The sequence below is a fragment of the Malaya genurostris genome, chromosome 3 (assembly GCF_030247185.1).
Source record: "Malaya genurostris strain Urasoe2022 chromosome 3, Malgen_1.1, whole genome shotgun sequence".
In the NCBI taxonomy this organism is placed as follows: Eukaryota; Metazoa; Arthropoda; class Insecta; order Diptera; family Culicidae; genus Malaya; species Malaya genurostris.
In genome coordinates, this window is record NC_080572.1 from 96,924,075 (window position 1) to 96,951,088 (window position 27,014).

General features: G+C 37.2%; 1 protein-coding gene across 2 annotated transcripts in view; it reads left to right on the forward strand.

Moving 5' to 3' along the window:
• LOC131437191 (nyctalopin-like) overlaps nucleotides 1-27,014 on the forward strand; it is a 344,861-nt gene that overhangs the window by 33,330 nt on the left and 284,517 nt on the right. For both annotated transcript variants that reach the window (XM_058606371.1, XM_058606370.1), the window contains exon 2: nucleotides 11,069-12,343. The gene's annotated coding sequence lies outside the window, so the exon portion shown is untranslated. The remainder of the gene's footprint in view (nucleotides 1-11,068; nucleotides 12,344-27,014) is intronic.

Consider the following 27,014-nt stretch of genomic DNA (forward strand, 5'->3'; position numbering starts at 1 on the left):
GGTAAGGGAACCAAAGAATTGCAAATCTTGGTTTGCAATTTAGCAGTATTGCTCTTCAAGTTTCAGTAGAATACATTACTTCACGTTCATTGTTCATTGAAATGTGATGAACTACTTTAAAAAACTTCTATTGATGAAAAGAGACAAATTATACTTATACTAAACCATAGTAATTTATCATCATAATTATTTTATTACTTACCTTACCTACCAGCTATAGGTCTGGGGTGTCCTTTGTTGTATCAAGCATACGACTTCACATAACTCGGTCCATGGCTGCTCGTCGCCAGCCACTCAAGGCACGGATGCTTCTGAGATCACCCTCCACTTGATCGATACACCATGCTCGTTGCGCTCCTCTTCTTCTTGTACCAGTCGGATTAGATTCAAAAACCATTTTCACTGGGCTGTCGTCCGACATCCTTATGACATGCCCAGCCCATCGTAGGCGTTCGATTTTAGCTGTCCGTACGATAGGTGGTTCTCCTAGCAGCTGTTGCAATTCGTGATTCATACGCCGTCTCCACGTTCCATCTTCCATCTGCACTCCGCCATAGATGGTCCTCAGTACCTTTCTTTCGAAATCTGCCAGCATAGTCCAGGTCTCGTGGCCATAGAGAACAACCGGTCTAATGAGCGTTTTGTAGATGGTCAATTTCGTGCGGTTGCGTACTTTTCTCGATCGGAGGGTTTTTCTGAGTCCAAATTACTCACGATTCCCTGCCAAAATACGTCTATGAATTTCTCTGCTGGTGTCATTATCGGCGGTCACCAGTGAGCCCAAATACACGAACTCGTCAACCACCTCGATATCGTCACCGTCTATCAATATTCGTGGTGGGAGGCGTAGTGTTTCTTCTCTAGAGCCTCTTCCTCTCATGTATTGTGTTTTCGACGCATTTATGGCCAGTCCGATACGCCTAGCTTCAGCTTTCAGTCCGATGTAGGTTTCCATCATCTTCTCAAGGTTACGTGTCACAATATCAATATCGTCAGCGAAGCCAAAAAATTGTACGGACTGTCGGAAGATCGTGCCATTCGTGTCGATCCTCGCTCTTCGAATCACACATTCCTGGGCAATATTGAACAAGATACAAGAAAGTCCATCACCTTGACGTAGCCCTCTCCGAGATTCGAAGGGACTCGAGAGCGTCTCAGATACTCAGACGTAGCACATCACTCTATCCATCGTTGCTTTGACCAATCGCGTCAGTTTATCACCTTCGTGCATTATCTGCCATAACTGTTCTCGATCGATTGTATCGTATGCCGCTTTGAAGTCAATGAATAGGTGATGCGTGGGTACGTTGTATTCACAACACTTCTGGAGTACTTGTCTTATCGGGAATATGTGATCCGTAGTGGCGCGGGCTCCAGTAAATCCCGCTTGGTACGTTCCTACGAATTCTTTAGCTATTGGTGATAGACGACGGCAAAGGATTTGGGAGAGTACCTTGTAGGCGGCGTTCAGCAATGTGATTGCGCGGTAATTGCAACAATCTAGCTTATCGCCCTTTTTGTAGACGGGACATACCACTCCATCCATCCATTCCTGCGGTAGAATCTCCTCCTCCCAAATCTTGGAAATCATCCAGTGCAGTGCTCTAGCCAGTGCCTTTCCTCCATGTTTGAGGAGCTCGCCTGGTAACTGGTTATTGCCCGCGGCTTTGCTGTTCCTCAGCTTGCCGATCTCCTCAATTATCTCCGACAGATCAGGGGCTGGGAATCTGTCGTCGACTGAGCGTGAACTCAGATTGATTCCTGTGTATTTCTCTGTATCTTGTGCTTCACCATTCAGATGCTCGTCATAGTACTGCTTCCACCTGTCGATCACCTCACGTTCATTCGTGAGAAGGTTACCACTGGTATCTCTGCACATTTCGGTCTGTGGCGTGTAGCCTGTACGTGAGCGGTTCATCTTCTCATAGAAGATTCCGTGTGTCATTTGCGCGGTACATCTATTCCATCGCTTCGCGATCTTGGTCTTCCTGGTAGCGTTTTATCCTCCGGAAAACCGTGTTCTGTCTGTTCCGCGCCTGTCTATATCGTTCCTCGTTCGCTCTAGTGCGGTGTTGCAGCATCCTCGCCCTTGCTGCATTCTTCTCTTCGACCAACTACTGATATTCGCCGTCGAACCAGTCATTTCCTCGATTCGATAACCTCGTACCTAGAACGGTTGCAGCAGTGCTACTCACTGCGGACCTTATGTTCCTCCAGCCGTCTTCAAGAGTCGCCGCGCCAAGCTGCTCTTCCGTTGGTAGCACTAGCTCCAGTTGTTGCGCGTATTCCTCTGCAGTACGAATGCTACGTAGCTGCTTGAGATTGAATCCCGGCGTTCCTGTGCGACGAGTATTGTGCACCGTCGATAGTTTTGAGCGCGTACAAACCGCGACAAGGTAGTGGTCAGAATCAATGTTGGCTCTGCGGTAAGTGCGGACATCGATGACGTCGGAGAAGAATCGCCCGTCGATGAGAACGTGGTCAATTTGATTTTCCGTATGTTGATCAGGTGATCTCTATGTGGCTTTGTGGATATCTTTGCGGGGGAAGAAGGTGCTTGGAACTACCATTCCTCGGGAGGCTGCAAAGTTTACGCGTCGTTGACCGTTGTCGTTTGTTACCGCGAGCAGGCTCTCCAGCCCGATCACGGGCCTGTACATTGCCTTCCGGCCTACCAGAGCATTCATGTCGCCGATGAAGAGTTTTACATCCCGCCATGGACAGTTGTCGTAGGTTTGTTCCAGCTGCGCGTAGAATGCTTCCTTCTCGTAATCGGATCTCGTCTCATGTGGGCAGTGCACGTTGATGATGCTGTCATTGAAGAAACGGCCCTTGATCTTCAATACGCACATTCTATCACTGATTGGCTGCCACCCAATCACGCGCTGGCACATCTTGTCCAACACTACAAATCCCGTTCCTAGAACGTTGGTTGGGCCGCAGCTCTGGTAGAAGGTAGCCGCTCGATGCCCACTTTTCCACACCTTCTGTCCCATCCAACAAAGTTCCTGCAGTGCTACGACATCGAAGCCGCGGATTTGAAGCTCATCATGCAGCATTCGGTCGTATCCTGGGAAGCCAAGCGATTTGCAGTTCCATGTGCCAAGCTTCCAATCGAAGTCCCTGTGTTCGTTGCGTAGGTCTTTGCCGATTATTCCGAGTCGTATTTCTTCCTTGATTATTCGTAACTTTTTTTTAAACCTGCACCAACCTCCTGTCTCGTCGGAGGGCCATCGTGTCAGCACTGTTTAGAGTCCCACACTGACACAAGGACGGTAATCAACCTTCCCTAACATGGAGAACAGACGCTGTTTCGAGCCGCCCCAACATGGATAACAGACGCTCGGGTAGGCTCGCTTTCTTTAAAGAGAAGGCAAGCCCCCCCCCTTCCCTGTCAGCATACGACCAACATCCCACCGGGGTGGTTACCCGATCTTTCCTATGGTTACTCGTACCCCAGCCGGCACCGCGGGGAGGTAGGGATAGGAGTTACTGGACAAGAGGCTAAGAACCACATTGGGGCCTAAATTGCGCATTGTCCAGTCGTTTATTAGTGTCAAGAAACGCTAGCAACATTTGTTTTACTTATTTAAATATAAAAACTTAAACCACAGATTGTCGAAAAATATATACATTATTTCCAAATATTATTCTATTTACAACGCCATTGTGGAACCAGAGAACCAAAACTTTTACTTATATTCTCGATGTATGGGAGCTGTCAAGTTGTCCACGGGCTGAACAAAATACGGATTCATGCAAGTAGCACAGTCAGCACTCTTCAATAAGATTCACTTTTTAATACCGTTTAAAGAATATTGCAACAAGAACAACTTCTCAACCGTTGCACAGTGGGGAAAAATGGACCAAAAACGCGACGATTTTTTTGGAGGCATGATACAGCTGACCACAAAGCACTTTTTTGGTGTAAAATGGTCAGTAAAATCGATTCCATGTATTTAGAAGGACCGCACGAAATGCTATCATGTTCATTTTACCCCAAGTTCCCTTTTGATACTGCATTGTATTCAAGCTTAACTATATAACATAAAACCGAAGAACTTGTAGAAGAGCGAATAGAGAGTTTCCGATGTAAAAAAGTCTAACAAATCGATTGCATATAGTTTTATTGACAGCAGAAAACTCGTTGCACCGTTTTACCCCATTTCTTTTCTAGTTATAATATTCAGTTGAATTATGATCTACAATCCAAAAGCAGATCCAATGCGATCTATCAATATTGGTTCATAATACGTGCAAAACATCTGTGATCCAACAAAACACAATCGGAATGACAGTACTAGTCCGTTTAACCCGTTTTACCCCAATTTATTTCATAAGTCGTATTTCTGGTTAAATTTTCTCTCGCATACCGAATGCAGGCTGATTGCGGTTGATGAAAATCAATTGATATTACGAAGAAAGACCTGAAAATAGGATTACAAAAGAATTCAATGACCGCACGAATCTTGCTATGCCGTTTTACCCCAATTTATTTTATAAGTCGTATTTCTGGTTAAACTTTCTTTCGCATACCGAAAGCAGGCTGATTGCGGTTGATGAAAATCAATTGATATTACGAAGAAAAACTTGAAAATAGGATTACAAATGAATTCAATGACCGCACGAATCTTGCTATACCGTTTTACCCCAATTTATTTCATAAGTCGTATTTCTGGTTAAACTTTCTTTCGCATACCGAAAGCAGGCTGATTGCGGTTGATGAAAATCAATTGATATTACGAAGAAAGACCTGAAAATAAGATTACAAATGAATTCAATGACCGCACGAATCTTGCTATACCGTTTTACCCCAATTTATTTCATAAGTCGTATTTCTGGTTAAACTTTCTTTCGCATACCGAAAGCAGGCTGATTGCGGTTGATGAAAATCAATTGATATTACGAAGAAAGACCTGAAAATAGGATTACAAATGAATTCAATGACCGCACGAATCTTGCTATACCGTTTTACCCCAATTTATTTCATAAGTCGTATTTCTGGTTAAACTTTCTTTCGCATACCGAAAGCTTCTTTCGAAAGGTCTTTCTTCGTAATATCAATCGCATTTCATCAACCGCAATCAGCCTGCTTTCGGTATGCGAAAGAAAGTTTAACCAGAAATACGACTTATGAAATAAATTGGGGTAAAACGGGTTAAACAGGCTAGTACTGTCTTTCCTTTGTGTTGAATTGGATAACAGATGTTTTGCACGTAATATGAACCAATATTGGTAGGTCATATTGGATCTGCTTCGGGATTTTAAATCTGAATTCAACATTAAATTATATTAGTGGGAAAATTGGGGTAAAACGATGTAGCACGTAGCATGCGATCATGAACATCATCTGTGAATTATTATTTGAGGTTATATGCGAAACATAGAACTGTCTTGTTGAACCAAAATTGGTCCAAACACCGATCAGTAAAACATTTTTTTCTGTAAATTCATGGAAAAAGATGACTGGGGGTAAAACAGAATACAGTTGTTTGCGGTCAATCTTATTAAAAACAATCCATTTATCTAACTTATGAGCATGTCAGGAATACCTTCCGATTGGTTGAATTGAATTTTTTCCTGAGTTTCACAGTTAGTTTTCAAAGTAAAGTCAGAAAAAAGAGGAATTGGAGCAAAACGGGCATGATAGTGAATTTTGCGGATCTTCTAACTATCATAAATCGATTCTACAGAAAAATTTGCATAAGAAATACTCATTTTGAAAATATTTGCTTATGTTTTTATGAAATTATTAAGCAAAGTCGCGTTTTTGATCGTTTTTTCCCCACTGTGCGTTGTTTGAAACCGGCCAACAAAACAATGACGTTTGCATTCTGTTTGTTTACTTGACGTTCACTGGTGTGCTAGTTTCAATTGCCCACCAAATGCCCGAGATGTTGACAACAATAAACTTACTGGAGCGTCGTATCCTTGCCACCGGGCTGCAGCAATCAGTCTGTTGTTATATTGTTACCAGAATCTTGTCGGAATTCTGTCAGAACTCCGGTACAAGTTCTGGCAGCCAGTCTGAGGGGAAATCTGTCAATAGATAATAGTCAATGAATAATTGAGGACCGGATTTCTGTGTTTTTTTTTTTCTATTTCAAGCTATTTTAATTGATTTCGGAAAGCCGAAAAGTTGACCTGCACGAATATTGCAAACTTTGAAAGATTTGATAACATAAAAAGAGGTTGTTGCTAGAAGCTTTAATTACTTTTGCTGCTTCATAATCTCATGGCTATGAAGTTGTTGTGTGGGCGCTCCAAGGAGACCGAATCGAGGAAAAAGCTTTTCACAGTCTCTGTCACCGTGCCGGATGCGAATCTCAGACAGTCGAAGCCGCCGAACGGTGTCCGATCCCATTACCATAAGTATGCGTTTCGCGTCTGCCGAGCCGGTTGGAATGTTTTCCGGCTAACTGCCGGAGCGCTTGGCCATGGGTTTACTCGCAAGTTAATGTGTTTCGTGGAATTTTCTTCCAACTTCGCAGAAGACGGAGGCTTAATGGGGAGGGCCCGGCTCGGTTCGAAGGTTGCTCAATTGAGTGAATTTATGCGAGGGTGGTTCGGTCCACGCTGGAATTCGTGAGCGTTTCAAAGTTTCCTAATCGATCCTGATTAACGATTTAACCGATGGTCTGCGAGGAGCGGGCGGTGGACTGAAATTATGACGGTCCGGGGATCGTTTTGATGAATTTTGCCGAGAGCAATCTTTAAGCTGGTGGATGTTTTTCAAATATAATAAAGATTAGGTCATTCCCTAATGGGAGGAATGACGAAAATTAGATGAATTCTGAAGCAAATTTGTAAATGGAAGATGATTAAATTGTTTTCTACAGAACGGAACGCTATGCAATCACTTTGAAAATTGGTTACAGTGCTTCTACAGGATGCAATTGAACTTGTGATAAGATATCAGTTATTATCTTAAATTGGTTCCAACAAGTTGTAATCTTTCAAAATACTCCACAATCCGTTAAATCTTAGATTTTGATTGGTTTTGAAGTCACTGTAGTCAATCGCTTGGGAACTGACCTTACCGCGACATTCGGAGTCGACTTCACTCTCTCGTTGAGTCTTATCCACTGGTAGTTTGGTCATTAAAATTGATCAAAAATTTATTAATTGCTTTCAAACGAGACCAGGTTTGTTATAATTGCTTCAGTAATCTGCAAGTAAATTGAGCAGTACAAAAAACTAGTTGAAAGGTACAAACACATTTTCCGATGTCGTCGAGCCGAGTCGAATAGAACACCGCACTTATTCTTCTTTATAGAGAAAAGCAAAATTAATTTTAGATTTGTGGTTTGTGATGTGTGATATGCGATTTCTGTTTTTGCGATGTTTCATTTTCAACTTTCCAGTTTTCAGTTTTTAATTTTTAATTTTCAGCTTTCAGTTTTCAGTTTTCAGTTTTTAATTATTAGTTTTCAGTTTTCAGTTTTCAGTTTTCAGTTTTCAGTTTTCAGTTTTCAGTTTTCAGTTTTCAGTTTTCAGTTTTCAGTTTTCAGTTTTCAGTTTTCAGTTTTCAGTTTTCAGTTTTCAGTTTGCAGTTTTCAGTTTTCAGTTTTCAGTTTTCAGTTTTCAGTTTTAAGTTTTCAGTTTTCAGTTTTCAGTTTTCAGTTTTCAGTTTTCAGTTTTCAGTTTTCAGTTTTCAGTTTTCAGTTTTCAGTTTTCAGTTTTCAGTTTTCAGTTTTCAGTTTTCAGTTTTCAGTTTTCAGTTTTCAGTTTTCAGTTTTCAGTTTTCAGTTTTCAGTTTTCAGTTTTCAGTTTTCAGTTTTCAGTTTTCAGTTTTCAGTTTTCAGTTTTCAGTTTTCAGTTTTCAGTTTTCAGTTTTCAGTTTTCAGTTTTCAGTTTTCAGTTTTCAGTTTTCAGTTTTCAGTTTTCAGTTTTCAGTTTTCAGTTTTCAGTTTTCAGTTTTCAGTTTTCAGTTTTCAGTTTTCAGTTTTCAGTTTTCAGTTTTCAGTTTTCAGTTTTCAGTTTTCAGTTTTCAGTTTTCAGTTTTCAGTTTTCAGTTTTCAGTTTTCAGTTTTCAGTTTTCAGTTTTCAGTTTTCAGTTTTCAGTTTTCAGTTTTCAGTTTTCAGTTTTCAGTTTTCAGTTTTCAGTTTTCAGTTTTCAGTTTTCAGTTTTCAGTTTTCAGTTTTCAGTTTTCAGTTTTCAGTTTTCAGTTTTCAGTTTTCAGTTTTCAGTTTTCAGTTTTCAGTTTTCAGTTTTCAGTTTTCAGTTTTCAGTTTTCAGTTTTCAGTTTTCAGTTTTCAGTTTTCAGTTTTCAGTTTTCAGTTTTCAGTTTTCAGTTTTCAGTTTTCAGTTTTCAGTTTTCAGTTTTCAGTTTTCAGTTTTCAGTTTTCAGTTTTCAGTTTTCAGTTTTCAGTTTTCAGTTTTCAGTTTTCAGTTTTCAGTTTTCAGTTTTCAGTTTTCAGTTTTCAGTTTTCAGTTTTCAGTTTTCAGTTTTCAGTTTTCAGTTTTCAGTTTTTAATTATTAGTTTTCAGTTTTCAGTTTTCAGTTTTCAGTTTTCAGTTTTCAGTTTTCAGTTTTCAGTTTTCAGTTTTCAGTTTTCAGTTTTCAGTTTTCAGTTTTCAGTTTTCAGTTTTCAGTTTTCAGTTTTCAGTTTTCAGTTTTCAGTTTTCAGTTTTCAGTTTTCAGTTTTCAGTTTTCAGTTTTAAGTTTTCAGTTTTCAGTTTTCAGTTTTCAGTTTTCAGTTTTCAGTTTTCAGTTTTCAGTTTTCAGTTTTCAGTTTTCAGTTTTCAGTTTTCAGTTTTCAGTTTTCAGTTTTCAGTTTTCAGTTTTCAGTTTTCAGTTTTCAGTTTTCAGTTTTCAGTTTTCAGTTTTCAGTTTTCAGTTTTCAGTTTTCAGTTTTCAGTTTTCAGTTTTCAGTTTTCAGTTTTCAGTTTTCAGTTTTCAGTTTTCAGTTTTCAGTTTTCAGTTTTCAGTTTTCAGTTTTCAGTTTTCAGTTTTCAGTTTTCAGTTTTCAGTTTTCAGTTTTCAGTTTTCAGTTTTCAGTTTTCAGTTTTCAGTTTTCAGTTTTCAGTTTTCAGTTTTCAGTTTTCAGTTTTCAGTTTTCAGTTTTCAGTTTTCAGTTTTCAGTTTTCAGTTTTCAGTTTTCAGTTTTCAGTTTTCAGTTTTCAGTTTTCAGTTTTCAGTTTTCAGTTTTCAGTTTTCAGTTTTCAGTTTTCAGTTTTCAGTTTTCAGTTTTCAGTTTTCAGTTTTCAGTTTTCAGTTTTCAGTTTTCAGTTTTCAGTTTTCAGTTTTCAGTTTTCAGTTTTCAGTTTTCAGTTTTCAGTTTTCAGTTTTCAGTTTTCAGTTTTCAGTTTTCAGTTCTCAATTTTCAGTTCTTAACTTTCAACTTTCAACTTTCAACTTTCAACTTTCAACTTTCAACTTTCAGCTTTCAACATTCAACTTTCAACTTTCAACTTTCAACTTTCAACTTTCAACTTTCAACTTTCAACTTTCAACTTTCAACTTTCAACTTTCAACTTTCAACTTTCAACTTTCAACTTTCAACTTTCAACTTTCAACTTTCAACTTTCAACTTTCAACTCTCAACTTTCAACTTTCAACTTTCAACTTTCAACTTTCAACTTTCAACTTTCAACTTTCAACTTTCAACTTTCAACTTTCAACTTTCAACTTTCAACTTTCAACTTTCAACTTTCAACTTTCAACTTTCAACTTTCAACTTTCAACTTTCAACTTTCAACTTTCAACTTTCAACTTTCAACTTTCAACTTTCAACTTTCAACTTTCAACTTTCAACTTTCAACTTTCAACTTTCAACTTTCAACTTTCAACTTTCAACTTTCAACTTTCAACTTTCAACTTTCAACTTTCAACTTTCAACTTTCAACTTTCAACTTTCAACTTTCAACTTTCAACTTTTAACTTTCAACTTTCAACTTTCAACTTTCAACTTTCAACTTTCAACTTTCAACTTTCAAATTTCAACTTTCAACTTTCAAATTTCAACTGTCAACTTTCAACTTTCAACTTTCAACTTTCAACTTTCAACTTTCAACTTTCAACTTTCAACTTTCAACTTTCAACTTTCAACTTTCAACTTTCAACTTTCAACTTTCAACTTTCAACTTTCAACTTTCAACTTTCAACTTTCAAGTTTCAAGTTTCAAGTTTCAAGTTTCAAGTTTCAAGTTTCAAGTTTCAAGTTTCAAGTTTCAAGTTTCAAGTTTCAAGTTTCAAGTTTCAAGTTTCAAGTTTCAAGTTTCAAGTTTCAAGTTTCATGGTTCAACTTTCAACTTTCAACTTTCAACTTTCAACTTTCAACTTTCAACTTTCAACTTTCAACTTTCAACTTTCAACTTTCAACTTTCAACTTTCAACTTTCAACTTTCAACTTTCAACTTTCAACTTTTAACTTTCAACTTTCAACTTTCAACTTTCAACTTTCAACTTTCAACTTTCAACTTTCAACTTTCAACTTTCAACTTTCAACTTTCAACTTTCAACTTTCAACTTTCAACTTTCAACTTTCAACTTTCAATTTTCAACTTTCAACTTTTAACTTTCAACTTTCAACTTTCAACTTTCAACTTTCAACTTTCAACTTTCAACTTTCAACTTTCAACTTTCAACTTTCAACTTTCAACTTTCAACTTTCAACTTTCAACTTTCAACTTTCAACTTTCAACTTTCAACTTTCAACTTTCAACTTTCAACTTTCAACTTTCAACTTTCAACTTTCAACTTTCAACTTTCAACTTTCAACTTTCAACTTTCAACTTTCAACTTTCAACTTTCAACTTTCAACTTTCAACTTTCAACTTTCAACTTTCAACTTTCAACTTTCAACTTTCAACTTTCAACTTTCAACTTTCAACTTTCAACTTTCAACTTTCAACTTTCTACTTTCAACTTTCAACTTTCAACTTTCAATTTTTCACATTCAAGATTCAAGTTTCGAATTTCTAGTTCCGTTCCATTTTTATTGTTAAATTTCAATGTTTAAATTTTTATCTCATGCTTTCTTTGTTCTTTTTCAAGGGAGGAAGTTCAACATACTAACTTGGACATTTGTCTCACGTGTTTAATTTTTTTTTGTTCTGTTCCAGTGCATCAAAATATTGTGCTGTCGCTCCCACTTGCCATGCCGCTCGCATGAGTAGCACCGAGCCCAGAGCAAAAAGACATACCACAGCTCGTCCCATTCGACTGTTCGTGACACAATTTCCACGCGCTCGTTTTCAACCATCCAACCCAACCAGAATAGCATCATCTCCAGGGTGAAATTATTCTTACATGTGAAAAAGGGAAAAAAGGAACCCACGACGTGTGTCATACACGGATTCCAGATACTCCAACCCACTGTTGAAGGAAACGTCATACACATCCAACGCTTCGTAATAGCAAAAGAACAAGAGCGGAAGGAATTCTTTGACGAGGTGAGGAGTTTTTCATTCCCTGGAGCATTCGGCGCCAAACGACAGTCAGAAGCTCGGAAAGGTATGAGCTATAGTATGGGAAAATATTAATAGCTCCGGTGGTCGTCACACCCGTCGGAAAGCACATTAATTTTCACCGTGCTGACTGTTGACTACGACCCGTGTGTTAGCGAACTAGAATTACTGTTGGTTGCCAACATCTGTCAGGACCCTATGAGCGAGCCAAGGTTCTAGATTGGAACGAAGTGAGTGGAGTGCTGCTGCTGGAAAAGAAAGGATATTAAAGCTTCCGTGAATCCTTTTCTCACCTTAGAGATCCGTACATTGAACGACAAACAAAAAACGGTACGCTCGTTGGAACGCAGCCAAGGTGATTATAGCGGAAAGCGGAAGAAAATTCAAATTACCTAACACCGTGTAATGATAAGTGATTATTAAGTGAACGATCTCAGATAACACGCTTCATTCCGACTCGACTCTGGGCTGCATCGTTGAAAAGAAGGCCAAACGACTACTGATAGCGGGAAATAAATTGCTGCTTTCCACAGCACCGAACCCCGACCACTGAACTGACTTAACAAACGAAGAAAGATCGTGAGTTTTCATCGCATTCAATGGGTGTGTGTTTGGCTACTGGCTTGTTCGTGGAGCCGAAAGCAAAGCAAGGATTTCTGAGCCTGACTCTACAGTGAAAAACAAGCCTGAAAGTTCGTATTGAAGCAGTGCAAGAAGAATAAATTAAAAATCATATTCATTGATAAATTACACTCGGTGTTCCGTTAAGACTTACCGTCGAATGCAGCACTAAGGCGGAGGGATAAAACTTCGCTGACCTAGTTGAAGGCGGCATAAATAGATAAGGACTTACGCGAGGAAGAAATACGGGCGGATTTACATTTCCACTCGAACCGGGTGCATCAGATGCCGGATACAATCACATAAAAGGTAAGCTTTCTTAACTTGGCTTGTGTTCATTTGCCGTCTCATTTATCCGTTGGGTTGTTTTTCAACTCCAACGATTGATGAGCATTACGGCTAGGATTGAATGCAATCGGGTCGGCTTGCGACTGGAAACGCATTTATATTCCAACTAAATAGATGCGAACAGCCTGAAATTGAAAGAAAAAGCTTGATCGAGGGTATTCAATTTATTTCTACCAAGCAGTTCAAAGAATTCAATATCAATAGTGTTTGAATTTCTGAAGAATATCATTCAAGACAACATTCTCAATGCAGAAGCTGTTAGCAACCCTTTCATTCAGCAGGGGAAATTGTGAAGAACAAACATGAAGAGAGAATGACTTGGATATGAAATACATCCCGATCAGAAGAGAATAGCAAACGAAGACCATGTTATGTCATTCTTTTCAGAATAGCAAAATAGTTCTGTTTGGTATTGGTTAGGTTGAATTAAGAGCTAAAATATCAAAACTGAATACCAAAAATTTACACCATGCATACCAGATTCATAACAAGTTGACCTATTTAAGATACCAAAACTATACCACAAGAATATTAGTTTATACCCAATTTCTTTCTTGATGTGTATATGAACCCAATTTTGATTACTACGATTTAATCGTGCTGATCTAAAAATAGAATCACAAGCTTACCCGATCAGAAGAGAATAGCAAACGAAGACCATGTTATGTCATTCTTTTCAGAATAGCAAAATAGTTCTGTTTGGTATTGGTTAGGTTGAATTAAGAGCTAAAATATCAAAACTGAATACCAAAAATTTACACCATGCATACCAGATTCATAACAAGTTGACCTATTTAAGATACCAAAACTATACCACAAGAATATTAGTTTATACCCAATTTCTTTCTTGATGTGTATATGAACCCAATTTTGATTACTACGATTTAATCGTGCTGATCTAAAAATAGAATCACAAGCTTAATGTATTTATAGCCAACATTTAGGCGTATGAAATTTGCCATAAAAATTATTGAGAGGGTGAGCTTAATTGCATACTTGAAGGCTAAATTAGTTGTGAATTATATTGAACATGTTTTGTTAAAGATGAAATAGTTTCGAACCTACGCTTATGAAGTGGAAGTCGGTAGCTTCAACTCAAGGCCATGGCATCCGATTGATAGTGAGTGGAAATACAGCCATTATATTATAAGCCCTTCGACTTCGTCATACAGATATGAGAACGCTTTCATCGCTGCATCGAACTGTTTAATTTTTTGTCTCTTTCCTTCCGTGGTAATGAATAATCGAATTGCAAAATCAGGTCTGCGTTTACTATTATCAATCTAAAAACAAAATCAATAATTTCTGGAGCATAAAAAAATACTTTGCCAATTTTAAATGTGAATGAGGTGATACAGATATTGAATTTACTTCAACAAGCAACCTTCTAATCCTTCTTGGAATATGAACGGGATGGTTTTGCTTACTATCACTTATTATTTGTTTGAGTTGCCCTTGGGTATTAAGAAACGTTTATCGCCGTCAAAGGTTCTCATTTTCTCATACACTGCTGTAGTTTCTAATTTTTTAACAGAGTTCTGGATACACATATAATTTTATGACAAGTGGGTATTGCAGACCGTAATTCGACAATACAAAGAAAGAAAATATCTTAAATGTCCATAGAACTAGTATGGAGTAAGACCTATCCCCCAAAAAACACATTTTGTAAAGAATAAACATAATATATGTTAACCGGAATCCATTTCGTCTATTCCCTTTTTGTAAACGTTTGTAAGGGACACACTAAGAGAAAATCATGTAAGTTTACGTTTCAATTCACTTAAATTTACAACCAAAAGCATGTACAAATTTATCATGTTTCTAAATTAACTTACAACTTTTAATATGTCAATATCGGATGAATACAATTAAATTTAGAAAAGCAGTTTAAGTATGTATATTTGAATGCAGAAACCGAACACGGACTTAAGATTACTAAATTTTTTAGAAAACATGTATTTTGAGAGAACCGAACAAACATTTCTATCGAAAGAACAAGTTTAGTTTTGACCGAATTTTACTGCGAATGAAGAACAATTTGTTTATTTGTTACGTGATCTGATCCACGCTACGTTCCTAAACGACAGTCGGCCCAAAAGTAATCGGATATAGGCATTTGTTTCGGAAGAACCAGCTAACCAGAAGCTATACCCCTGTTCTTGTGTACAATTTTTTTGCACGGTTCTAGAAATGAAGATGTTTTAGAACAATTTTTGTCTGTTTTTTTTTTTACACCCAATGTTCAAAAGTACTTCTCCGATTTTTGCATTGATTTACCAATTTACATTCGCTGATTATTGTGTTTTGCCTTTCCCATATAGAAAAGTTGTGCAATCACTGTGAAAATCTACTATTAAACCAAGACTCAGAGGGTCGAGTGTCAAATCCGAATCCGTGTCAAATCTCGAATCCGTTCGTCGAGATCGGCAAAATCTGTATGTGTGTGCACTTTCTCTCAGAGTTGGCTGAACTGATTTTCATAAACTTAGATTCATATGAAAGATCTTGTGATCCTATACAATGCTCAAGAATTTTATATGAATCCGAATTCTGGTTACGGAGTTACAGGGAGATAAGTGCAAAAAATTTTATTACCCTCATAATTGACTTTTTTAGCTTTTCATAAGTGACCATGTAGAGAGCTGCGATTTGCTTGAAAATTTATCATAATTTTTTCTAGTAACTAGATCTTGCTGACAGATCACCAAATAATCTCACTACAGTTATACCGGTCCCCAGTTTCCGGTTCCCTAAGTACCGGAAAATAGTGAATTTTCTCCGTGAAGATTTTTCAGAGATTAACTGGTGAATTTTCATAAACTTAGGTGTAAATGAAACGTAAACGTTGTGCAGATGCGACTTTCGGTTTCGGAATTACAAGGTGATGTAGGCTTAAACTTTAAAACAGTCGTCAAAGAGCGACGATGTGGGAAATGGACAAAACCGGATCCCTCGAAAAAAAATTCTCGAATTCATAACTTAGACGGCAACCCGATTAAACGATTAAACAATACGTACATGTTCAGATTGTTCACGGTCAGTGTCCCATCTCAGATCTCACAATAATGTTAATTTTCATGGTATCCTCGTCAAATTTGGTCAGTTTTATGTTGTTATGTTTTCTGTAAAATTCAATCAATTTCACCTTACACTTCTCATGTTTGGGGCACTTGCTACAAAAATAACCTTATAATCTCCATTGAAATAAAAGTAGTATCTGTATTTGTCAAGAAACATCGTTTCTCGTTGAATAAATTTTATATTGAACTTCCTATTTTTAGTGAACTTGCTACAGCTCTTCTCCACGATAATCCTTAACTCCACCTCTGAATAGTGTACAAAGTATCCGTGCTCTTCAAAAAGTATCGATTTCCACCTTTGGTACATGCGCCAAGCTTGGCGACGACTTGTTTGGTTGTTTCGTAGTTATGCTGAAACTTGCATACACTCGCTTTTATAGGCAGATTAAGATTATTGTCTCTTAGTTTTTTAATTTTCTCTTCGAAATAGAACCAAATCTTTTATTTTTTTTTAAACCTGCGTTCCATTCAAATTAACAATATTAATACTATCTAGCAAGACCTAGAAATTCTTGCCTCTCTCTTATTTTACAAAAAATGAGAGATAGAAATTGATTTTCAAGACCCCTTCCTCATAGTCTGAATCCTTCCCCCTCTCTTGTTTGTCGACAAATAAGAAAAGAGAGAGGCAATTGCTACGAATTACACCCCCTTTGCAATGAATATTAAAGCTCGTCGAGAAAAATCAAAATATACTCTAATGACACCCTCTGAATTGTAAGAAATACCTGTGCCAAGTTTGGTGATAATTTACTGAGTTGTTATGGAGCTTTGCTGAAATATATCGGTTCTTTTTAAATTAGATAAATTTCGTCGTTGCTCCATTTTAAGGACACCATATTAAGGACAGTTGCTATACACTCTCTCCTATGAAAATGTCCTAACGATCATATCTGAAGAAAGAAGTATCTGTGCCAATTTTTATAGTAATCCGTTGAGTAGTTCCGGAATTATTCCGTTACAATCATTACACCTCTTTTTAGAGGCCCTTACTACATCAACCCCCCTTATAATCATATCTAATTCGTACAAAAAAGTATCCATGATCTTTGAAAAGTATAGATTCTCGTCAAATTAGATAAATGTTGTCATGACTCCCCATGTTAAAGACACACTCTCCCCCCTAGGAATATCTTTATGACCATCTCTGAAGAGCAAGAAGTATCTGTGCCAAGTTTGGTGGCAATCCGTAAAGTCGTCGGAGTTATGGCGTTACAAACATACAAACATACAAACTTACATCCTTTTTTTATATAAAGATTATACTTCGAATAAATTGTTCAGCCCTCAAAATCATTTAAACAGGGTTTACTATCTTCAATCCATTATTCTGCCAAAATTCGAGTTTTTCGTGTATATTATGAACTTCTTACTAAAATATACTAAAAATGACAGAAAATGCTGACAGCGGCACTTTAATACTTTCATACATTTCTCACTGTCTGAATAAGAAAATAATAACAAAACGAGCTATCATTGTAAATTTATTCATTACTTTACTATTTCCAGCAATTTTTGCAACATTTCACAATCCATTATGATAGCTAAATAAGCAATGATAACTAAATGAACTATAGTTATGATATTCGTTTGCTCTTCTCTTATGATCGGGGCACGCTCCACAGTCCTTTACATATTCATTCAAAGGAGCAATTATGTTTTACCATTCAAACGTGCACGCATATTTATGTAATTAAAGCTAAATTTTGCATTCTGAGTGACTCAATATGCATGTTCCTGTTCGGCAAATTTCCCAGGCAACCGAAAGAATAGAGAAAACAATATTTTCCTTGTTAGTATATAACTAATTGATTATAATCTTATCTCACGTAGTTATTAGCCATTTCTATTTCTCGGAACATTATAAAGATGATAGTATTTTTCATGCTGAAAATGTGAAGAAGGTATTGTTCACTGTTCACTATGTCTCTGATCTATCACCGACTCATCGATGAAATTAACAGTTTATAACAAACCGTGATTGAAAGAGGAACGCCAAAAATGGGTACCGGACTCATCGTCCGGTCTTCACATACTCCAATTTGAGTTCTGGACACGTCTACAGAATAACGAACCATTAGTTTTGCACAGATGCACAGCGGTCCCAATCATGTCAAAACATGCGTTTTTTGTCGTGAAAACGACTTACTTTACTATGGGGCGCCTTTTCAAAATTTACCCTCTGAGAGAGTGATAAGTTTTTGATCGTGAATATCTCCTGTTGTATCTAATGAATCAACATAATTCTTGCTACATGCCATCGGAAATATGATCACAATTTTATGATAAAATTTTCAGTTGCGTCACATAATCTCAATTAGTTCAAAATTAAATTTTTCTGAAATGTTTGTTATAAACAAATATCAAAGAGGATAATTCATAAGGCGCGTTTGCCTTTCTCGTATTTTGAAAGCTCATAGCTCAGTGATCTGTGGAAGGATTTATATAATCTAACTACCAATAGAATCGAAAATTTTCAACTTGAACGTGTATTGCAACAACATTAAAGTTTTTCAATAGTACACTATTGAAAAGCCTGTTTGATTTAACCCATGACAGCCTGCATCTATACAAGAGCATCCATATAAAAGTTGAGTGGTTTAGTTTTCCTACCTTTTGCTGAGCAACTGTTCCCGAAACAAGACACACGAGAGCAACATCGAGGACCTGTCGCCTCCCTGTTTCCCGTTCTGCGAACAGGAAAAGTAATTTTGGCAAAGGGGCTGTCCGTACACCGCTGTCAGTAGCAGGTATAAAATGAAATGTGATGTGAGAAATAGCGTCAATAAATCAAACTGTCTCTCAGTTAAACTGATAAAAAAAAATTAATTAAAAATTATTTACAAGAAAATTACCGTAAAATAAAAGATGAAAAGTAACATTACTAAATCACTTGACATGTAACATCATACAGAAATGTAATCAAAGAGAAACAATAAATATTTAATGAAAAAAGAAATAGCGTCATTTAAGTAAAAACAGCTACTCTGAACGTACGAGACACCGTCAGCACGATGGTACCGAAAACCGGTAGAAAGGCAGCCAAAAAGTCCAGCAAGGCCCATTCAAAGCACTTTTCAGTGCTTTTCAGACAATTCAAAGCACTTTGCAGTGCTAAGGATCATCATAAAGAACTAGTTGAATTTTGTCGCTTTCCTACCATTTTCTGAGCAGCTGTTGCCGAAACAAGACACACACGGGAACCATCTCAGATCTAAATGCAGATTTTGTTGATTGTGACAATTCAAGGCACTTTTTAGTGCCACAGGTAATCATAAAGAGTCAATTAAACTTTCAATATTTCCTACCAAAAGATTCATCAAGATGGAAGTTAAAATAATTTGCACCGTCACCAACACATTCAAATCCGAACGGCAATGCGAAAGTGGAAGTGATGAGCACATTTTTATACTAGTATGGGGTCGTGTGAAAATATGCCATGCGTAACAGGGTTGCCATATATACAGATGAATCTGTTTTATTATTATTATTATTATTATTATTATTATTATTATTATTATTATTATTATTATTATTATTATTATTATTATTATTATTATTATTATTATTATTATTATTATTATTATTATTATTATTATTATTATTATTATTATTATTATTATTATTATTATTATTATTATTATTATTATTATTATTATTAATATTATCATTATCATTATTATAATTAAAATTACTCTTGCAAAACCGAAGATCGTCGATACATTTCAGACCAGGCCATTGCAATTGTCTCGTACTGAAATTTCGAGAAGAATCAGATATCTTCGAACTTTATTGCTTCAATAAAAATAAACTACAAATTTGTCGTACCTAGCCTCCTATATAAGTAAATTAAAAAGGAATTGTTTCAAGTTTGGAATATATAGTTGTAGAATAGTAGCTGTTAAAGTAACTAATCTGTATTTTAAAGTAGGTGCATCGCTTTAAACTCTATTAGTGAATAAGGGGAAAGCTTGCACAATTCATACAATCAATCAACTAACTGATATTCGGAAAAGTGATGGGAGCGTGCCAGTATTTCCGTATTCAAGACATCCAGCTATGTCTCTGACATTACCCACCCGCCTTTTTATTTCTGCTTCAGGGGTTAAGTTTGGAGCTTTCATGTCTCCAGAAGAATTTCTGTTTGAAATAGTCCGCTTCTTTCAATATAATCAAAGTTGACATTAATCCACCTACAAGTGAGATAAAAAAATTATTTTACATACAATACGAGATAGAGCATTTATGTCTTTAGAAAAATTGTAGATCATGTTCAAACAAGAAAACGTGCCACAGACATAAACAATTTAAAATGCATTGGTGTCGAGATATGATGCACTGTTTATAAAGGACCCCCAAAATCAAGTATTTCCATCATAACCTTTTTCATTAAATTTTTAGAATTTTCGGATGTTCTACAATTATATTTTAACTATCAAAATACATATTTTTGTCAAAGACTGCATATTTTTAAATTCACAAACTAAAAAGTTTTTGAGCAATTTAATTACAAAATACTACATATTCAAGTATCAATATCTCGAAGATGTGGAAATATGTGGAACCAATTTCAACAAAGTTTGAAAGTATGGTCAAAACACTAAATTAGAAAAATTAGTAGCCACAACTTAAATTTATATGGAAACACACTTTTAAAAAAGCATGTCCTAACATTCCCCAATATATATTTAGCACCTACACAGTATTCATTGACCCTGCATCTTAAATTCAATATTTATCAAAGTAATAAAATAGGAGCAGTTGAAAACTTCAGACAAAAGCAAAAAGAATTTCCCAAAGTAGACGAAGTTTTCAACGTTTTCTTCAATCAAATATTGTTAATCTGTTAAGCGGTTTGTATTTCATGTTCGATTGTAAGGAACACTGTACCAGGAAACCTCTCCGTTTTTGTTTATTTTGTTTTTTTCTGCTCCTGTTTTCTGGCTTACTTTGATCAATATTGAATTTAAGATGCAAGGTTAACGAATACTGTACGTTAAGGTGACCATGGAAGCGAGCCACAAATGGCAACCAAGAAACCGCCTACCCTCCCACTCCACCTTCCGCTATTTTGCCCTGCTCTTGATGTAAACAAACCATGAAACACATTTTTTCTACGCGTAGGGGTAAATATGTTGCGTATAATTGCTACTGCAGTTTGGTGACATAATTACTCATCGTATATGTTTATGATAAATTATCAACTCTGCAGAATGATTTGTGCAAAACTTTTTCGGACCTTCATTAGAAGGTTTCTTCTTAGAATGTTATTATTTTCATTCACCTCAAGATTTCAACTGCTGATTATAGCTCTGTGACATAAGTAAGCTTTATGAAACCCTTTTGAGTTGTTCTTCACCGGTAAACTTATCCTCTGATCTAAACATTTTATTATAAAACCTTTGAATAACTCACAGTTCTGGTTTTGAAAATTTTCCAAAAATCCACGTTAAAAAGTTTGTCGGCCTAGTTTAGTATTGGTAATACCACCCTTCTATATTAGCAGTAATGCCATACATAATTAGAGGAAAAAACCTTCAAATGCACTAAAAATGGCAATATTTTCAATTAGTCGCACATTGATATAGTTAAAATTACGGATCAAAACTACTTTCGTACGTCACCATCTAAAATTTCAATATTTATAGAACAACGATAACATTTGCCTAGTTTCCATTTCAAACACTGCTTCCCCTCCTAGTTATCCGCAACCCTGTTGTCTTATTTACCGTCGCTATGGAAAGCAAAAAATAAACAAACAGTTCATGTATAGAAATCTTTTCAAAATGCCTCGTCCATCTAAGAAGAGGAAAGCAGCGCTCATTCACGAAAATCAATAGAAAAATAGATTGAATACGTTGATAGAGTGTGTTTTGGGTAGTGAGTATGTGCGAGACTCATCAGTTCAAACAGTGGAAGAACTGCCAGGAGTGCCAGTTCAAAACAATACCACAGAATCTAGAAACTGTACTGGTATCAATAGCTAAAGTTCTAAAATATTTTCGTCAATATATGGAATTATATCTTCAAATTTGCATGATAACATCTAATCTAGAATTATTAATTAAGATTACAACTTCTGAATTCATGAACAAAATTCAAAGTATGATTTTTAGATCTTATTCAAATTTGGAATTCAAGTTCAAAATTCAGTTCTAAAACTAAATTCAGAACTTGGATTCTGAAAATGAGCTCAGTTCTATAATTCTAGAATTAAATTTATGACCCGGTTTCTTTGGATTTGGATATTTGGATCAATATTCTGAGTTTTGTTGATGTATAACGAGTATTGACAATAATATTGTCTGGTGTAAGGGCCACTATTGACCGTAAAAATTATTCCTTTTTTACAGACCCTGTCAGCTTGGAGCGAAATAAATCTTCAGTTCAGAAACGCCATCGCACGGTGTCACATTCAACATATCATGTCAATTGTATGGGTGCGCAGTGCTGCTATTTTGGCGTGCACGAATTTGACATTTCTCTCCCCTACTTTTACGTACGAGATTCGATGCGTACTCGCCTGAGGGCGCCATGCTCGCAAAAAATGTTGTCGCCAATGATTTGTTCGGGAAATGTGAGAGCTGGATATCTTGTTAATATGATGTCTTTGCTTTTTTATAAGATTCTGGATACCTTCTAAGGTAAAAACTAAATCCGGATAGCTAAAGCTGGAAGCTCGTGTCGATGGAAGAACTCATTCTCATTCAACGGACAGGTCGGTAATAATAGTCCCGCAACGATAAGCCTCTAAATTGGTACGATGCTCTAATTTACGGGAACGGATACTTCCAACTCGATGACTAAGTCGAAGAGTTGCTCTGACATGTGACTTACGTTGACAAAACGCCACGTAGCAGTATGTGACCTAATTTCAAGCTCGCTCCGAATTTGATGTGTTTCCGTCGTCATTTGTTTTCCCTTCATAAGAGCAGCGGTGACACCGTTCCAACCGTTTGTAGCAACCCGGCGGTGCTGAAGAAAAGTGACGGTGAAAATTTTCATTCACGCCCGCAGCTGTGCAGTGCCGACCAGGTATTGTGGCTTTAAGCAGAGCAGAAAAAATCGTTCTCATAAACAACCCGGAGGGCCAAGATTTTGAATGGAACGGTTGATATTCATTCACAAGCAAGATTTTTGTTGACAATTTCACATTAGTCAAGGGAGGAAAAGTTATTTTAACAAGCAGCGCGCAAATTAATAACGAGTAAGAATTCCGCCATTTTCGTGTCATTTGCAGTAAAAGATGCAAACTTTTGACGTGTAATTATTTTGGCACTTGTTTCACTCTCACCGTCTGCGTAAGTTGAATGACATCAGCAATCTTTTGACGATATGACGCGTTTTTTTGTATGAAGGCGTTGCGCTGCCAGCATAAGGCAAGAATGTCATCCTCAACTGTTGCAGTGCCTCAATGAACTGACGTCAGTCGGTGGACGCAGTTGGCAGCATCTCAAGTGACAGCGAAGCGTCTCACCGAAATAAAAAAGACATCCCTGGCAGCCGAAACCCGTTGAGTTTTCGTGGCAAACCCCTTTGAAGGCCCTCCGTAACACATAAAAGCACCGGGTCTGCTGCTTGTCATATTAGCATGCTGTCAGTCACTTGTGGTACGATGCATCACCGAGGGCGAAATGGGAAGGGCTCGAGAATGATCTCATCATTCCGGCACTCTACTATGACGTTTGGATGTCTATAACTAACGAGTATCGTCAAGGAAAAGTTAACCCGTACTCACGTCTTTATCATAGCCACTCACGCTGCTTTCGGTTTTCCGGCCGATATGAAATAGATCTTGGCAACCGTCACGTCACAACAGCTCTAGCCATCAGAAATCAATTAAGATGTTGAAGTGAGCATCCCGTTTTAACAGAAGAAAGAAGACGAAAAAAACTCGCTTTCCCACATTTGCCTTGTTTTGTGGTGGTTGCGTTTATGACTGCTGACGGACAGACCGGTGCGCGGTCGGAAACGTTTTTCGTAGAAGGAAAATTCCTTTTCGATCAGATAGGAGTTGATCGGTTCGCTAGACTGCAAACTTTGGCACCTTCATCAATGCTCTTAAATTTCCTTCATTTTGCTATGACACATGCTCGGACGTCCGTCCATTCGCTGTCAATTCCGGACGGATTGTTTCCGTACCTTTATCTATCCAACAGCATTCACGAGTTGCCTTACCAATATCTTCAAACCTATTTGATGGCATTTGAATATCACCGCTGATGCAGATAGTGTTTTTGCAAAATCGACTTTCGATGGACTATTTTAGACCAATAAATGCAAATATGAAAAATAAGAATGAGAGAAGGAAAAGTGTGACAAGTGCACACAGTAAAAAGAATTTTAACTACACCGAAACCTCTTCTTCTACCAACCGAGGTTCGTAAATAGAGGTAATTCATAAAAAAAATGTATGTTATTTGGAATTTGGTTTGTGGAAGAAGTTTTGTGTAATGAATGTTGAAACCCCCAGTCGGCCGCTGACCGGGCCGGCGGCCTCTTGCATACAAACCTGTAACCGCCTCGTTTGCCCGGTCTACTCAAAGCTAGGTTTCTTTGCTTTAGTTAGGTTCGAACGAGCGGCAGCGAGGTCAGACAGCAAATGAACCAGAACGATGTGGCGTAGCCGCATTAGATATTTTTTCATTTTCACTTAATAAACGGAAAATATCACATACATTTGCCTGGTAGGTACACCTATGCAATTACTTTGATGCTTAGTAGCTAATAGTCAACAAGTTTTCTTGGGAACTACTTTCTGAGGTTCATGAATCAATCTTTATTCAAGAAGTAAAATTGTAGGCCAACAAAATGGGCGTTAACGCTATCATCTTTCATTAACCCTTTCGGCGAAATGGCTTGCAGCGAAACGGCTTTCGGCGAAAGGCCCTGATTCGTTTCAAAATACCAGATGGATGGAGACTTCCGGTTCATTGATATTGAGAATGAACCGTAGGTCGCCATGAGAACCCTTGAAATATGGATATTTTCAACGTGGATTTAATGAGTAGATGTCGGAAAACGATGTTCGATGTTTGAGGTGGTTCTGAATTCCAAGATGGCGATTTCCGGTTTACTTGTAATCCTTGAAAACCCATACAGTATGAATAAGGGGTTTCAGGAAATGTCGATATATTAAGTCACCATATTGAATTTCGTAACGAGCTATCTGACATACAATCTGTTCCAAAAAAAAACTAATTTTGTAAATATTTTCAAGAAATATCAATAAACCGGAACTCGCCATCTTCGAATCATGAATAGAAAAATGTTTTTAGAATCTCTTTTAATTCCAACACATGCACAGCATTATCTTTTTGCCTTTTTCTATAGAAAGGTATTAGAATTGCTGGAAAAACCGACTTTCAAACGGAACCTCGGAGACCCATAGTGTTATATACCATTCGACTCAGTTCGACGAGATCGGAAAATGTCTGTGTGTGCACTTTTCGAAGATATTTGAACGCGCTCAATTTTCTCAGAGATGGCTGAACCGATTTTAACAGACTTGGACTCGTTTGAAAGCTACTGTCCGGCCATTGATCAAGTTCAAAGATCAAATGGCTGTGACTTTTGGTTCCAAATATATGATGGTATAAGTGACGTAACCGACAAAACACGTTGATTTTTAACGCTCTTATATATAAGGGTGCCAATCTTTTGGGATCACCTCTAATTTCGTAAAGCGCTAATACTCAAAAGTTTGAGCACCTCGAAAAATGTCCTCATGCAAAATTTGAGCCAAATTGGACATGCGTAAGGGGTGCTGCCCGGTGGTTAAGGTTTGAAAATTTTCGATCTTGAAAAAGCACCATAGGGGGGAGTACATGAAATTTCCAAAATCGAAAATTTTTTTTTGATGCCGAAACTCTTGAAACTGCATGAAACGTCGAGATTTAGTGTCATCTCAAAAAAAATTTTTTTTTTGAAAAATTCAACTTTCTGGGAAAAATAGAAGTCCCAAGAAGTCGATTTTTTCAAAAAATGTTTTTTACGAGATGACACTAAATCTCGACGTTTCATGCAATTCTAAGCCTTTTGGCATCAAAAATTTTTTTTCGATTTCGGAAATTTCATGTACCCCCCCACATGTACCCCAGTGTGAAACACACTGGCGATCTCTCTACGGCAGTAAACTTCACACTCTGATACACACACACATTCACACACACACAACGTTCGCTGACGTACCTTCAATCGATTCTCTTCAAATCAAAGATCAGTTTAACCACCGTCAGTAGATCAGAGGATGAAGTAACAAAATATCTCTTTCAATAGTGTGAGAGCGGCCTTCAAATAAAGTTTATGTAAACATTCGAATTGATTCAAGATAATAGATGAAAGACAACGCAGGTAGCTGAAATATCAATTACAGAATACACATATATTAATAGTTTCCTCTTTCAGTTTTCATTTTTAATACTTTACTCCATTTATAATTCTATTCATTCGAACTTGCTCACTACCAAGAACGAAGAAAATGAAACAGCTAGACTGCTTGGCACTTGAAATTGAGTAAGCAAAACTTCAAATGACTAGGTACGATTATTCAACTGACGATGAATTCTTGGAGCTTCACTTGAAAATGTCGAAGATATTTTTGTATGGATATTCTGACCGGCAGTGGCCATAAATTTTTGTTTTCATCTGATATCATTCGATTGAAAATGAAATTTTACCGCACTGAGTGTGTGTTTGTATGTAAGTGCACTACCGATCAATTTTCTCGGAGAAGGCTGAATCAATTTTATCAAACTAAGGCTGGTTTGAGAGTTGTTGAATCGTGGATCATCTTCGAAGATCAAATACACAAAAACGTCAATTTATGTGCCTTGTAAGGAGTGTATCGAAAAGTAGTTAGCAACATTGATTATTGAATAAAAAGCGAAAAAAAACATATTTTGACATCAGTTTTCGATATATTGTAGAAAAATTACATTTTTATGCATTTCAATGATTATATTGAATCCTAGTTTATGTGAAACGCTCGCACTTTGGACTTGACATTCTTCATTAAATTCAGCACAGTTACTTTTGTGACTTTCTTGGTGGCAGCTGTCCGAATTTTTTTTGAACTCCTGCATGTTTTGGGACACTGTACCTTCCTTCCGAAAGTGCCGCTTGACAATTGCCCAATACCTTTCAATTGGCCGAAGATCCGGGCAGTTCGGTAGGTTGATGTCCTTTTCCACGAATTGTACATTATTTTTTGACAACCACTGTAGAACGGAGTTGACGTAGTGGGCTGAAGTCAAATCCGGCCAGAAGAGAGAAGGAGCCTTATGCTTTCTGTACAGTGGCAGCAATCTCTTCTTCAAACATTCTTCCTCATACACCTTGGCGTTAATTGTGCCCTTCGTGAAGAAAATCGACGACCGCAAACTACAGATACAAATTGCTTGCCAGACCAACACCTTCTGCCCAAACTTTTCCATCACCACCGTGGTGTCAGCGTCGTCCAGGTCCTGGTACACCGATTTCGTATAATATTGCGGTCCGGGCAGCGCTCGAGAGTCTTCCTTGGCGTAGGTTTCGTCGTCGATCAGGAT